Source organism: Heteronotia binoei, chromosome 4, assembly GCF_032191835.1.
Source record: "Heteronotia binoei isolate CCM8104 ecotype False Entrance Well chromosome 4, APGP_CSIRO_Hbin_v1, whole genome shotgun sequence".
NCBI classification, from domain to species: domain Eukaryota; kingdom Metazoa; phylum Chordata; class Lepidosauria; order Squamata; family Gekkonidae; genus Heteronotia; species Heteronotia binoei.
This window is the reverse complement of record NC_083226.1, coordinates 106,456,166-106,468,623: the sequence shown is the minus strand read 5'-3', so window position 1 is coordinate 106,468,623 and position 12,458 is coordinate 106,456,166. Positions and strand designations below refer to the sequence as shown.

Here is a 12,458-nt window from a genome sequence, read left to right as displayed (position 1 = left end):
GGGGGGGGGATTTTCTGGGAGGTTGATGGGCATGCAAACGATGTTTTGGACCACTTCTGGTAAAATCAGAAGTAGCCCAAACATAAGAGAAGCCATGTTAGATCAGGCCAATGGCCCATTCAGTCCAACAATCTGTGTCATACAGTGGCAAAAAAATTATATATATATATATACACACACACACACACACTCACACTGTGGCTAATAGCCATTGATGGACCTCTGCTCCATATTTTTATCTAAACCCCTCTTGAAGGTGGCTATGCTTGTGGCCGCCACCACCTCCTGTGGCAGAAAATGGCTGGCAGCCATTTGAGTGGTATCTAGGGGGATGAAAATGGACCACTCAAATGCCTGCCAGCCATTTCATTGCCAGTTTCACTCCTACCCCCTTCTAATTGGGGAGGAGAAAAGAGGAGCAAAACTGATCCCTGAAAAGGGATAGATGCTAGCCTAAACTAGCTGCAAGCTGCTCAGTGATAACTGGAGCTCTTCAGCCATTTTGAGTGGTCCTTTTTGTTTCCCTATGGGAAGCAAAAGGGACCACTCAAGTTGCTAGCAGCAATCTGAGTGATCCTTTATGCTTCCCCATTCAAGTGGCTGCTCTGGGGCAGCACTTCCAGTTTTTCAGCCCCGAAAAACCTAATTTTGGGGGTGGGCTTTTCCCTGCTGGCCGGCGGCGGAAAAGCCCTCCCCACTTGAACCAGGGGATTAGGATCCCTATAATAATTCCCAACATAGTGTTGCCCTTTTTTACTGCAGTCACACATTGTCTCAATATTTTCAGTAAGTTATCTACCACGACCCCAAGATCTCTCTCTTGGTAATGATGAATACCTGAGATAACCTGACTGCTGAAATAAGAATCAGCAAAACAGAAATCTCTTAATTATTCATTTACCATGATTATACATTTTGAATGCTAGAAGTTTGACCTAAACAGTTAAACCTTGCGCACTGATGCGCACTGTCCACAGAATAAACTCTAGCTCCTATGATAGCACTCTGGCTAAAATACCGACTTAATTGTGATAAGGTTCAGGCAAACCTAGTAGGGGTTTCTTTTCTTTTTTAAAAAATTTAGATGGCAGAGATCCACAATTCGTTTCTGAAAAACTCCTCAAGTTCAGAAGTGGCACTGAGGATGGGGGAGTAGGGAATGCTCAAAACAAATAAGCCCAAAGTCTTAAAGTGGATTATAATATAAACTACAGAGCAAAGTCAAAATTACCTGCTAATGTGATCTACAATAATATGCCTTTTGAACCGCATATGTGACCACCTGATCCAATTTTGGTATAATTGGTTTGAGTGTCACTCATTTAGAGTCCCCCAATGTCTGGTCTATCCCAGTTCCATTTATGTCAATAAATAAAGCATTGCAACAAAATCTGGAGGAAAAGCAACAACATAAAGATTCCTTCCTTCCAACGATGTCACTCTTTAACTTTGCAACCATTCCAAATTACTTTCTAACAACTTTTTTGGTGTCCTTTAAATATAGGTTGGAATCAAAGTACTCTTAATTCACTACACATTGATAATGTAATAGATTTAATATATTATCTATGACCATGAAGCTTCTGTGTAATTACTAAACTAATACAAGGGGAACTTTTTATATCACTAGATTGCCACATCTCAGAAACAAACACTAGTGTGAATCCATACTTTGTTTTCAGCAAACCTACAATGAACATTCATATTGCCTGAGCTTACAATCTAAAAAAGAATGCTCTGTGCAATGGAGAAAGAAAGTAGGCAAATTACATTGCAATCCTGAACAGACTAATACCTTTGTATGCTCACTGATCTCAGATGATTTGGAAAACAGCAATTCTGTTTAGGATTGCACTTTTAGAAATCTAATTATGTTTAAAATGCTTTATATATTATTTGAATAACATCTAAATTACTTCTTTCATGCAAATCATATCACATTTGTATGGGCCTTTTACTTTTGTTTTACTTCATTAGTAATCCTTTTGCTAACAGTAATTCTTCAAAGACTGTTTGGGGATCCCCCCTTTTAACTCCCAGCAGCAGGTGATTCTTAAAAGGAATTTAATGAGCTGAATCTGTAGTCATACCCAAAATGATAAGGTGAAAAAGTGAAACAATTTGTGTCTAAAAGTTACAGATGTACCATATTGTCTGTGTTCTCTTTTTTAAAAAGACAACCCAGTCTTTTGGCCCTCCAGAGATTTAATGTATAAAACAGTAGGTTATTATAAATAAGTACTGACTTTATACAAGGCACTAATTACTTTTATCTCCACGGTTTACATAAATAGCTCCAATTAAGTCTTTTGGAAATAACTACAAGTTATTAACTACAAAAAAGAGAACATTTTAATGAGTTTCTTCCAGGGCTCTTTTTCTAGCAGGAGCTCCTCTGCATATTAGGCCACACCCTCAATGTAGCCAATCCTCCTAGAGCTTACAGTAGGCCCTGTACGAAAAGCCCTCTAAGCTCTTGGAGAATTGGCTACATCAGGAGGTTGTGGCCTAATATGCAGAGGAGCTCCTGCTAGAAAAAGAGCCCTGTTTTTTTCCCTTTTGTTTTATAAAAGGACTTAAAAAAAAGAAATAAAACCCAAGTAAAAAGTTGTAGAACCAAATGTTTAACAATCCCATTGCCCATTGTACTTTGAAAACAGAGACTGAATTAGTTTTGGCTTAATCCAGGGACCAAGTGTCTGAAAACATAGTTATATTTCATGGAAAGGTAACTGACATAGTATAGATTTTAAAAATTTCCTTATGGGATATTATGATTCATGCAGGTTGAAAAAAACCCCCAAATGTTTCTCAAAAGACAGACCCAAAGTAACCTTAATTATAAATCTCATAAAATATATGCTTTAGCCACCAATTAACCTGAAATTTAGGTTCACAATTTATCTGTGTAATGATTATGAAAGGCATAAGGATATTAACAGTCTATTTAATTGATCATTTTTGTCTTCTATATATTGTTTAATGCTTCTCTAATGACGTATAAAAGAAACAGGGAGTTTAGCATGAATTAAAAGGAGAACACATTAATCCTAGTAATATAGCATGCATTCTCAATACTGTACCAGTTGTACAGCTGTAGTACATTTAAATGTGAAATTTATTTTATTTTACATTGTATGTATTACAAATAGTTACAACAAGCCATAAATTAGCATTTAAACATTCCCACATAGAGGAATTCCTCTGGCCTTCCCTTAAGCATAACCCATGAAAAGAATATTTTGCTGGAAAGGGGGTGGTTAATTGGATGTGTGCTGAAGGCCTGTTCTACAGCTTCCGGAGGGTAGCCCAAAATATGGTGGAGTGTGATTTTGTTATGAGCTTTATTGACCCTGAAACATGAGAAAACTACTTGATGACCCCTAGCGAACATGAGGAGGTAGGAGATTTTTCAATGAACAATTAAATTAAATTCTCAATGCACAGCAGCCAAGAAGGTCAGAGCGCCTGCTCCGGCTGCAACGCCACTGAGGATGTTCTCCGCAGCTGAGAACGAAACGTCTGGAAGGAAAACTTTCTCCAGTAGAACACGGCACTTGAGCCCGAAAGATTCTACAAACCCTAAATTAAATAGAGTTAGGGAGTGTATTTTTCCCCAGGATCAGCAAATGGACCAATCCCTAAAGTTTATTTTTAACAGATGAATCAAGGGAGAAAAAAGCTAAGAACAAATTTAACAGTTGGGCTTGTATCTTATGAACAGTGGCACCCACTTGTTCCCTTTTTGAGGGAGGGAGGGACAATCACATACATGTATGGTTCAGACACAATGCAATAGTCATATCTATTAGCATTGAAGCACAGTCCTTAAGGGTGGGGGAGGGGGGAATCAAGACTGCAGAACGAGAGGGGGCGGGGCGTCGCTCTAAGATGGCAGACGTGCTTTGAGTTAGCTCTGCTCTCTTTGCCTCCTTACCACTAAAAAAATCGCTATGGACAACAACAAAAGCCACAAACAATGAAGAAAAGTACCCGGAAGACGCCTAAACCTTCAAAAAATCCAGTTAAGTCAGTTGAAAACTTTTTTCCTCCTTTAACTTCTAAACATACTGTGGGAGATATAGGGCCGTTAACACCAGCTAAAATGGCGCCCGTTACTAACTCTTCCCAACCAGAAAATGATACTGACAATAATGAAAGCCCTATAACAACGAAAGATCTGTTCGCTTTCAAAGAGGAGATATGCAAATTCTTCACAAGTTCAATGACAAGCTTGCTCCAACCAGTTAATTTGAAACTGGATTCATTAGCAGCTGATTTAAAGGAAACTTCTAAAGTGGCAGAAAATGCCACCGAAATGCTCTACGCTGCACAAGATGAAATAAAATCACTGCAGCAGTTTGAAATGAGGGTGACAGAAAAAATCATGATGCTGGAAAAATCGCTGGAGAGAAAGAAACCTCAAAATGAGGGGGGTGGAGGAGGGCGCAGAAGATAATACTACCCTAACTAAACTAGTGGTGGAATGGCTAAACAAATGTATGAAAAATGATGACATTTCACTAAATAACATATCCAAAACATATAGATTGGGTTCAAAAGCATTGGGGAGAAACAGACCGAGGGACATCCTCGTGCAATTTAGTTCCTTGGAGGTCCGGGACGCTATACTCCTAGAGGCATGAAAAACTGACTCCAAATTTAAAGGAAAAAAAATCCTTTTTCTTACTGACCTTTCTCCAGAGGCTCTAAAAAAAAGAAGACAGCTTAGAGTAGTAACCATGAAGCTATTTGAAAAGAAGATTAAGTTCCGCTGGAGTCCAGCCTCCGACATTATGATTTTCAAAAATGGCGCGCTTTTCCAAGCGTCTGATGGCATTACAGGGAAGGCTTTGCTAGCAGCCATGAACATTGCAATCACCCATAAAGACACGACCTGACTGTGTGTGTGCTTTGCAATACTATTGTTTGACTAGGGAACGTTATTCTCTCCACCCAGCACTGTAGAGGAGGTTGTTTAAAGAAGTTTCAGTTTGCAAGGGGGTGGGGGGGGGAGAGAGGGATGGCAGACCGCTCGGCGCCCGCAACGACTCCTCTTCTGCCTCCTCCGCTTTCCCCCCTCTCCCTCCTCCCCCTCAGCCGGCTCCAGACCACCATGCGGCGCTCCGGGCTGCTCCCCGCTGTCCTCTCCGTCATCCTGGCCACGGCCCACAGCCTCTTCCCCACATCGGCGGCTGCACAGAACGAGCCTGGGATCAACGCTACTAAGGATCTCTTCATTCCTCGCCAGAATCCTCCCATTATCGTCCTGCAATGCAATCTCACCTCACTTCCCAGCCCGCTCCGTTCCAGCTATTGGGTGAATAATGGTATTTGAAAGACTGACGGCAAGATCACCTACTAAACTGACTAGTTGGATTGCTTGGGTTTTTTTTTCAAAGTCCAACTCTATCTGCTGTTTTTTTTTTTCGAGTGAGCAAACGAAGCATGCCTTATTTTAGCCTCTCCTGCAAGGAAAACTGATATAGCCAATACATTTAATGATGCTTCAGTCATAGAGGGTGTAAACAATTTGGGCTGTAATATGTTGTGGATGTTGCTTCCCACCCAACCCCCTCCCCTCCCTTTATTAAGTATTAAAGATTTGCATGCAGTTTTTTTTTTTAACTTAACATAGCAGTTTAAATTTAGTGAAGCTCTGAGATACACTGCTGCCATCTAGTGATTACTTTTGTAAAATACAGCAAAACCTAAAATATACAGTGTATGTGTATATATTATATTTCTATTTTGGGAGGGAGGGGGGAACAAACTACAAGTAAACACTTTGATTTATAAGCTGCTAAATTCATTCCTTTATAAGGTGTGTGTCTGAGAGGGGAGAGAGTTATGTTCAGAACTTGAGTACTATAAGTTTGCAAAGACCGAGAAGGTTCTGACATAGAAGAGGCAGAGCCCCCGATCTACAAATCGTTCTTAAAGGTTTTTGCCTGGCTTGACCCTCTTCTTGAAATCCAACACTGTTTTAAATCAATTTATTTCAATTGTTCTGGTATATAACGTTTAACCTATTTTCAATAAGTATACAAATCAACTGCTTTTCTTTAAAAATGAGCCTATTAATATATCTTTATAAATGTTAATTGTTAAAAATTTGATTATGAAATTAATAATACTATAGGATTTAGACTTAAAACGGATATAGGATTATATATGGGTGGGTTTAATTGTTTGGGAGTATTAACTCATTAAAAATGTTAGTATTTACAGAGATAAAAATTGATTTGTTAAATAGATATTAATTAATCAAACAAGATTTAGACTTAGGATATATCATTGTTGTTAAACTTAGAATTAATTAATTAATTTTGGTAAAGCAAGCACTTCATTGAAAAGATATAGTTTAGGAAAGACAAGGGAAATTTTAGTTATAAATATTAGGGTAGTCTTCCAGACAAATCAGTTAATGAATTCTATATGTTGTACTTGTTATTTATTTCTTTGGTTATAAAATGATCACATATTCTTATTTTATAGATAGTGGGTATTACATGACTGCTGGAGTTGTAAGTACAGATTCAATGTAGTTAAGCCATTAAATGTAATACCCATTCCTCTATTTTAATTTAATTTAATGAATTTGGATAAGTATAATTGTTGTTCATAGATTCTTTTATACAGTATAGGAGGAAGGAGGAGCACACACTTTTAAATCTTAACATTTTTTAAAGTGCCCTCCACCTAAATTAGAATAAACAGAATTTTGTTGATATACTCTCAGTTCTTTTGTGAGAGCTTTATGCTTAAGGCTCTCTTAACCCTCTCTGTAGGTAGAGGTGAATCCCACTAGTTGAGGATTTTGTACATATACAAATAGGTTTTTTTGAAGTTTACAGTTTTTATCTTGTTCTTTAGTGAATCTATACATATAGGCCGTCCTGTTGAGTTATATAAAAGGAAGTTGAAGCAGTACTGTGCACAAAATGTCTAAACACATAAAAATAGCCTCATGGAATTGCAGAGGCTTAGGTAATTGTATTAAGGTCAAAAGAATCTCAAACCTTATGTATAAAGAGAAAGTAAATGTTTTATGTTTGCAAGAAACTCATTGTAAAAAATCAAGAGATTCAATTTTAAATTCCAAATGGTTCTCACAAAGCTTCCAAGCTCCAGGCTCATCAAAAGCAAGAGGAGTTGCCATTCTGGTCTCAAAAAATATCCCCTTCCAATGTAAAAACACTTTAGTGGATCCTCATGGTGGATTTCTGTTTATCAAGGGTGATCTTGGATTGCCATTGACGATAGCATCAATTTATGCCCCAAACAATAATCAAATAGAGTTCCTAGAAACTGTTTTTTTTTTTAAATTAAATGAGTTCAAACAGGGAGAAGTAGTGATTGGGGGAGACCTCAACCTAATAGATGATCCTAAGATAGATAAAACATACAAAAACAAATTTGAAGTGAAAGGGGTGCCTGCCACATCCAAATTACAATCCCTTTTCTTAAGATATAACCTAAAAGATGTTTGGAGAGTACTGAATCCAGGTGTAAGGCAATACTCTTTTTTCTCACCAGTACACAACATTTATTCTCGTATTGATTATATACTCATGTCTAATGACCTACTACAACACACCACTGAGTCTGATATTGGTTCTCAATCACTGTCAGACCACTCAATCATATCAGCTACAGTCGATATACATAACACAGAGGACACTAGCCACTCATGGTCTTTAAATTCTTTATTACTGCAAGAACAAAGTTTTTGTGATGCAGCTATGAAGCAGATTGAGGAATATTTTCATTTTAATTCTTCATGTGGTGTAAAGCAAGAAGTTGTCTGGGATGCATTCAAAGCGGTAATGAGAGGCAACCTCCTCTCTTTAACAACTCAATATAAAAAAGATAAACAAAAAACCGTAAGTGATTTACAAAACAATATCAAAACACTAGAATTAAGACATATGAGATATGGAGGCAAAAGAACCTGAAAAAAACTAGAATTTGAACGCAAGAAACTAGAAGTACTTGAAACATCTCAAATCCAAAAACAACTAATGTATTTAAAACAGAGATATATTACTAAATCTCCTAAATATCTGAGATTATTGAAACATAGAATAGCCCAAAAGAAGACCTCTTGTTAATTTATGCTATAAGGTCCCCACAAGGTAAACTGCACCTGAAAACAAAAGAAATCACAGCACAATTTTTAGATTACTATAGAAATTTATATAACTCTAATAATCCTCAGCAGAGTTCTATTGATGAATTCCTTAAAAAAATTAATTTTAAGACTAAAATATCAGAACAACACCTCTTTTCTTGAAAAACCTATTGATAGTACTGAACTGCAAAAAATCATAAAAAATATGAAAAATAATAAAGCGCCAGGTAATGATGGTTTGACGTCTGAATTTTACAAAAAATTCCTACCTAATATACTGGATCCACTCCTGGAAACATGCAATTCGGTACTTTCAAAGGGCTCTATGCCTGATTCATGGAAAGAAGCGAAAGTAATAGTATTACCTAAACCAGACAAGGATAAACTAAATGTAAGTTCCTATAGACCAATCTCTATCCTTAACCACGACTTCAAAAATTTTTCTTCTACCTTAGCAGCCAGGTTAAATAAAATCATTTCTAATTACATCCATAAAGATCAAGCCGGTTTTATTCTGGAAAGATCTATAACTGATAACATAAGAAAGACTCTGAACATCATCAATTATTGTAAGAATACTAAATTAGAGGCAGTTATGCTGTCTCTTGACGCTGAAAAAGCCTTTGACAAGGTAGAAATTCTCTTTTTAAAAACAGTTCTTAGAAACATGGGATTTGGCCCTAATTTTTTACGTTCTATAGAAGCTTTTTATGAAGAGCCCAAAGCATTCTTGTCCATTAACAACTACAATTCACAAAGATGGACTCTATCAAGAGGAACTAGACAGGGATGTCCCCTATCACCAATTTTGTTTGCCTTGTCCTTAGAACCCCTAGCCCTAGCCATAAGATCTGATCCTCAAATAAAGGGGGTGCCAATAGGCTCTCAAAATGCTTCCTATAAAGTAAGTCTATTTGCAGACGATGCAATCTTCTACTGTACAAACCCACTACCTACCCGGAACCTAAACTCAAGGGAAAAGCTGCAATTATCTATAAAGAACTAAGTAACTTTAAAATAAATATAGAAAGCTCAATAGTAAAAGCTTGGGATAAGGATTGTGGGACTAAAATTACAATAGAAAATTGGTCAAGCATCTGGTCATCATCTTTATACCACACCCCTATATTGAATTTGCGGCTACAAAATTTTAAGATTTACTCCAGATGGTACTTGACACCACTGCAGATTTTTTATTCTAAAAGATCCAAAGATGCTAACTGCTGGAGAGGGTGCGGCCATATTGGCTCATTTATCCACTGTTGGTGGGAATGTCCTGTTGTTTTGGAATTCTGGAATAAAATCTTACCCACGATTGAACGTATTATAAATCATAAGGTGCCCTTCTCCCCTGAATCAATATTGCTTAACCTATGGAATAATTCGGAAATACCAAAACATAAAAAAGAATTGGCATCTATGCTTATTTTAGCAGCAAAATTATTAATAGCTCATCAGTGGAAAGCTTCAGTTCTACCTTCTAAACGAAAATGGTTTCTTAAAATTTGGGACCTAATAGTGATGGATAAAATAGCTGGTTCTATAAAAAATTCAGAAGCATTTGACAAAGGAAGCGAGAAGAATATGTTTATAGAGAAATGGTTTCATTTTTTTGCCTATGTACAAGCTGACCAAAGTGCACTTTGTAAATTACCGGATAAATACTTAGATTTTGCTTTTTACTAGATATTTACTCTGTATATCATATACAAAACAGGATGGCTTGTGTTATAAATATTGTTATTGTTATAGTTGATGTTTGTAGAATTGTGTTTTTATTAATTAATAAAAAAATTTAAACTTGGGAAAAAAAAAGACTGCAGAACACTATTCTTAATGCTGTAGACCACATAACAATAGGAAGGTCAAAGAGTCACCTGGCACATACATTTCTACTCACTATAGTTGCCAGGCTTTACAATACATGAATCCTGAGAAAAGACACACAATGAAAGATTGTGCAATTAATAGATGTTGTCTGAGGTTATCTCTCTACTACAGAATCAACTGTCCATTATGCAGCACATCTGAACTAATACCCAAGATTAGATTTCTATATCCTCGAAAATGTGCTATACACTGATGCACAGCATAAAACTGACATAATGATTCTTCAGGGCCACAAATGTGGCTTACTCCCACTTTAATTGGTGACAATTAAACTGATTTTTATTATAATACTAACTACCGCAGAGCAACAAAAGAAACGACCACATCTACTTTCTTACAAATGCATTAACAAAAATGAAGGATAAGAATCCAAATGTAAAAGTTTTACTCTGAAGTTAACATAAAGCAGAGTTAAACAGAATCAAAATAACCAAAGATTTAATTTCTAGCAAAAAAACACTAAAAAAGGTATATGAAGACTTTTTGAACATTATACGGAAATTAAAAATGGCTGATATGAATATTCCATATCACACAGGCTATTCCTCTATCTCATCATACACATACACACAAATACAGGTTTTCTTTGGCTGATGGTGTGAGTGTATAAATAACAAGTGAAATATATTTGGTATTTTGTGTGCACTTTTTAATACAGCTGGGGGTTTTCCAGAGTATCAAACTACAGGCTAATACAGAAAAAATGCTTGCCAGTGGAATTACCCTATTTATCTGAAGGGAAATGAGAATCTTCCCCACATGTACAGTCAGTAAAAGCAGTATCTAAAAATTATATACAAGTTGTTGATTTTATTCATTTAAATATTTCTATGCTGTTTTTCAACCCATTTCAGGGGCCCTAGGCAGTGAATATTAAAATATTATACATTTCAGGCATTAAATCATTAGACATTTAAAATACACACATACATATTTAAACAAATTAAAAATATAAACACATATAAAAACACAAACAGGGAGGAGGGCTAATAAAAGTCCGTGACAGAAAGCTAAACAAAACAAAATTCTTTATGGCAGAAAACAACAATAGAGGGAGAAAGACCAATCTCCATGGTGAGGGAGTTTTACAGTTTCAGTGCCACCATTGAGAAGGTTCTTTCTTGGGTTGCCGCATATCTAGCTTTAGAAGGTTGGGCCTCCTAAATCACAGAGTTGGAAGGGAACTCTAGTCCAACCTGCATTGTGCAGGAACTTCACAAATACCTCCTCCCACACACTCCCAGTTACCCCTGTTCCATGCCCAGAAGATGGCAAAATAAATAAATAAAAACCAAACCTCTAGGATCCCTGAACAAACTGGCCTGGAGAAAATTGCCTCCTGATACCAAAGTGGTGATCAGCATTCCCCTGGGTGTATAAAAAGGGACCACGATAACTAAGCACTGATGCAACTCTTCCTGCCCTCTCTCTCATGATCTGCCTAAGTTCATAGAATCAACATTGCTGTCAGATGGCCATCTAGCCTTTGTTTAAATCAGGCCATTTGAAGATGACAGCAGTAGGTTCTTATGGGAGTAGGAAGTCCTTCAGATATGCTGTCCACAAGCTATATAAGACTTTAAAAGTCAATACCAGCACCCTGAATTGGGTCTGAAAATAAATTGGGAGCCAGTGAAAATGGAACAGCACCCGAGTGATGCAGTCCCTACAACCCACTCCAGTCAACATTCTAGCTGCAGCACTCCATACCAATTGTAGTTTCAGGACAGTCTTCATGGGCAGCTGCACATAGAATGCACTAGAGTAATCTAATCTGAATATCACTAGTGCATGCACCATAGCAGCAGGAGCTTTCCCACCCAGGAAGGGCCACAGCTGACTCACAATCTGAAACAAAGAATCAATAAATATTTTAAACAACTACGTGTGTCATTACAAATGTTTACAAAGCTTACACTTACATACAAGTCAAACACAGTATCAGGTTCAAATTCATAAACTGGCAATAATTTACGGTCTACATTATTCAAGTTTTTTCTATTCATGCTGGGTTCCAAAATAAATGTGTATATTGAGGAGTGACTTGAAGTAGTACTTTAACAAAACCATCTTCAATCCAGAGGGTGAGTTCTCTTGTTCCTGCTCCCGTTCCTCAGCGTCTACCAGCTTCATGGACATTCGTTGTCAGCTCTACATACCTGTTTCCACACTATTGGGTGGGACAGAGATCACATAAGGAACATAGAACTGCTGTCAGAAGTCTTGTTGCATCCTCAGTCATGAAGGCTGGTTACTTCATTTTTAATGTGCTGGCAGGAGCCCCTGTTGCCTTCTTGTAATCTCTTATGGAATGCAGCTAGCACTGCTTGTAAGCAAGTTGTACGGTGGAAATTATTGCCAATTTATGAATTTGAACCTGATATTGTGTTATATGTAAATGTAAGCTTTGTGAACATTTGGTGGAAGGATAATG

At 37.1% G+C, this 12,458-nt stretch overlaps 1 protein-coding gene and 1 pseudogene across 1 annotated transcript in view; one reads left to right on the top strand and one right to left on the bottom strand.

The window, feature by feature from the left end:
- FBXL17 (F-box and leucine rich repeat protein 17) overlaps positions 1-12,458 on the bottom strand; it is a 337,107-nt gene that overhangs the window by 187,252 nt on the left and 137,397 nt on the right. The window lies entirely within an intron of this gene.
- Positions 3,393-12,458, top strand: part of LOC132569844 (ATP synthase F(0) complex subunit C3, mitochondrial-like) — a 41,191-nt pseudogene continuing 32,125 nt past the window's right edge.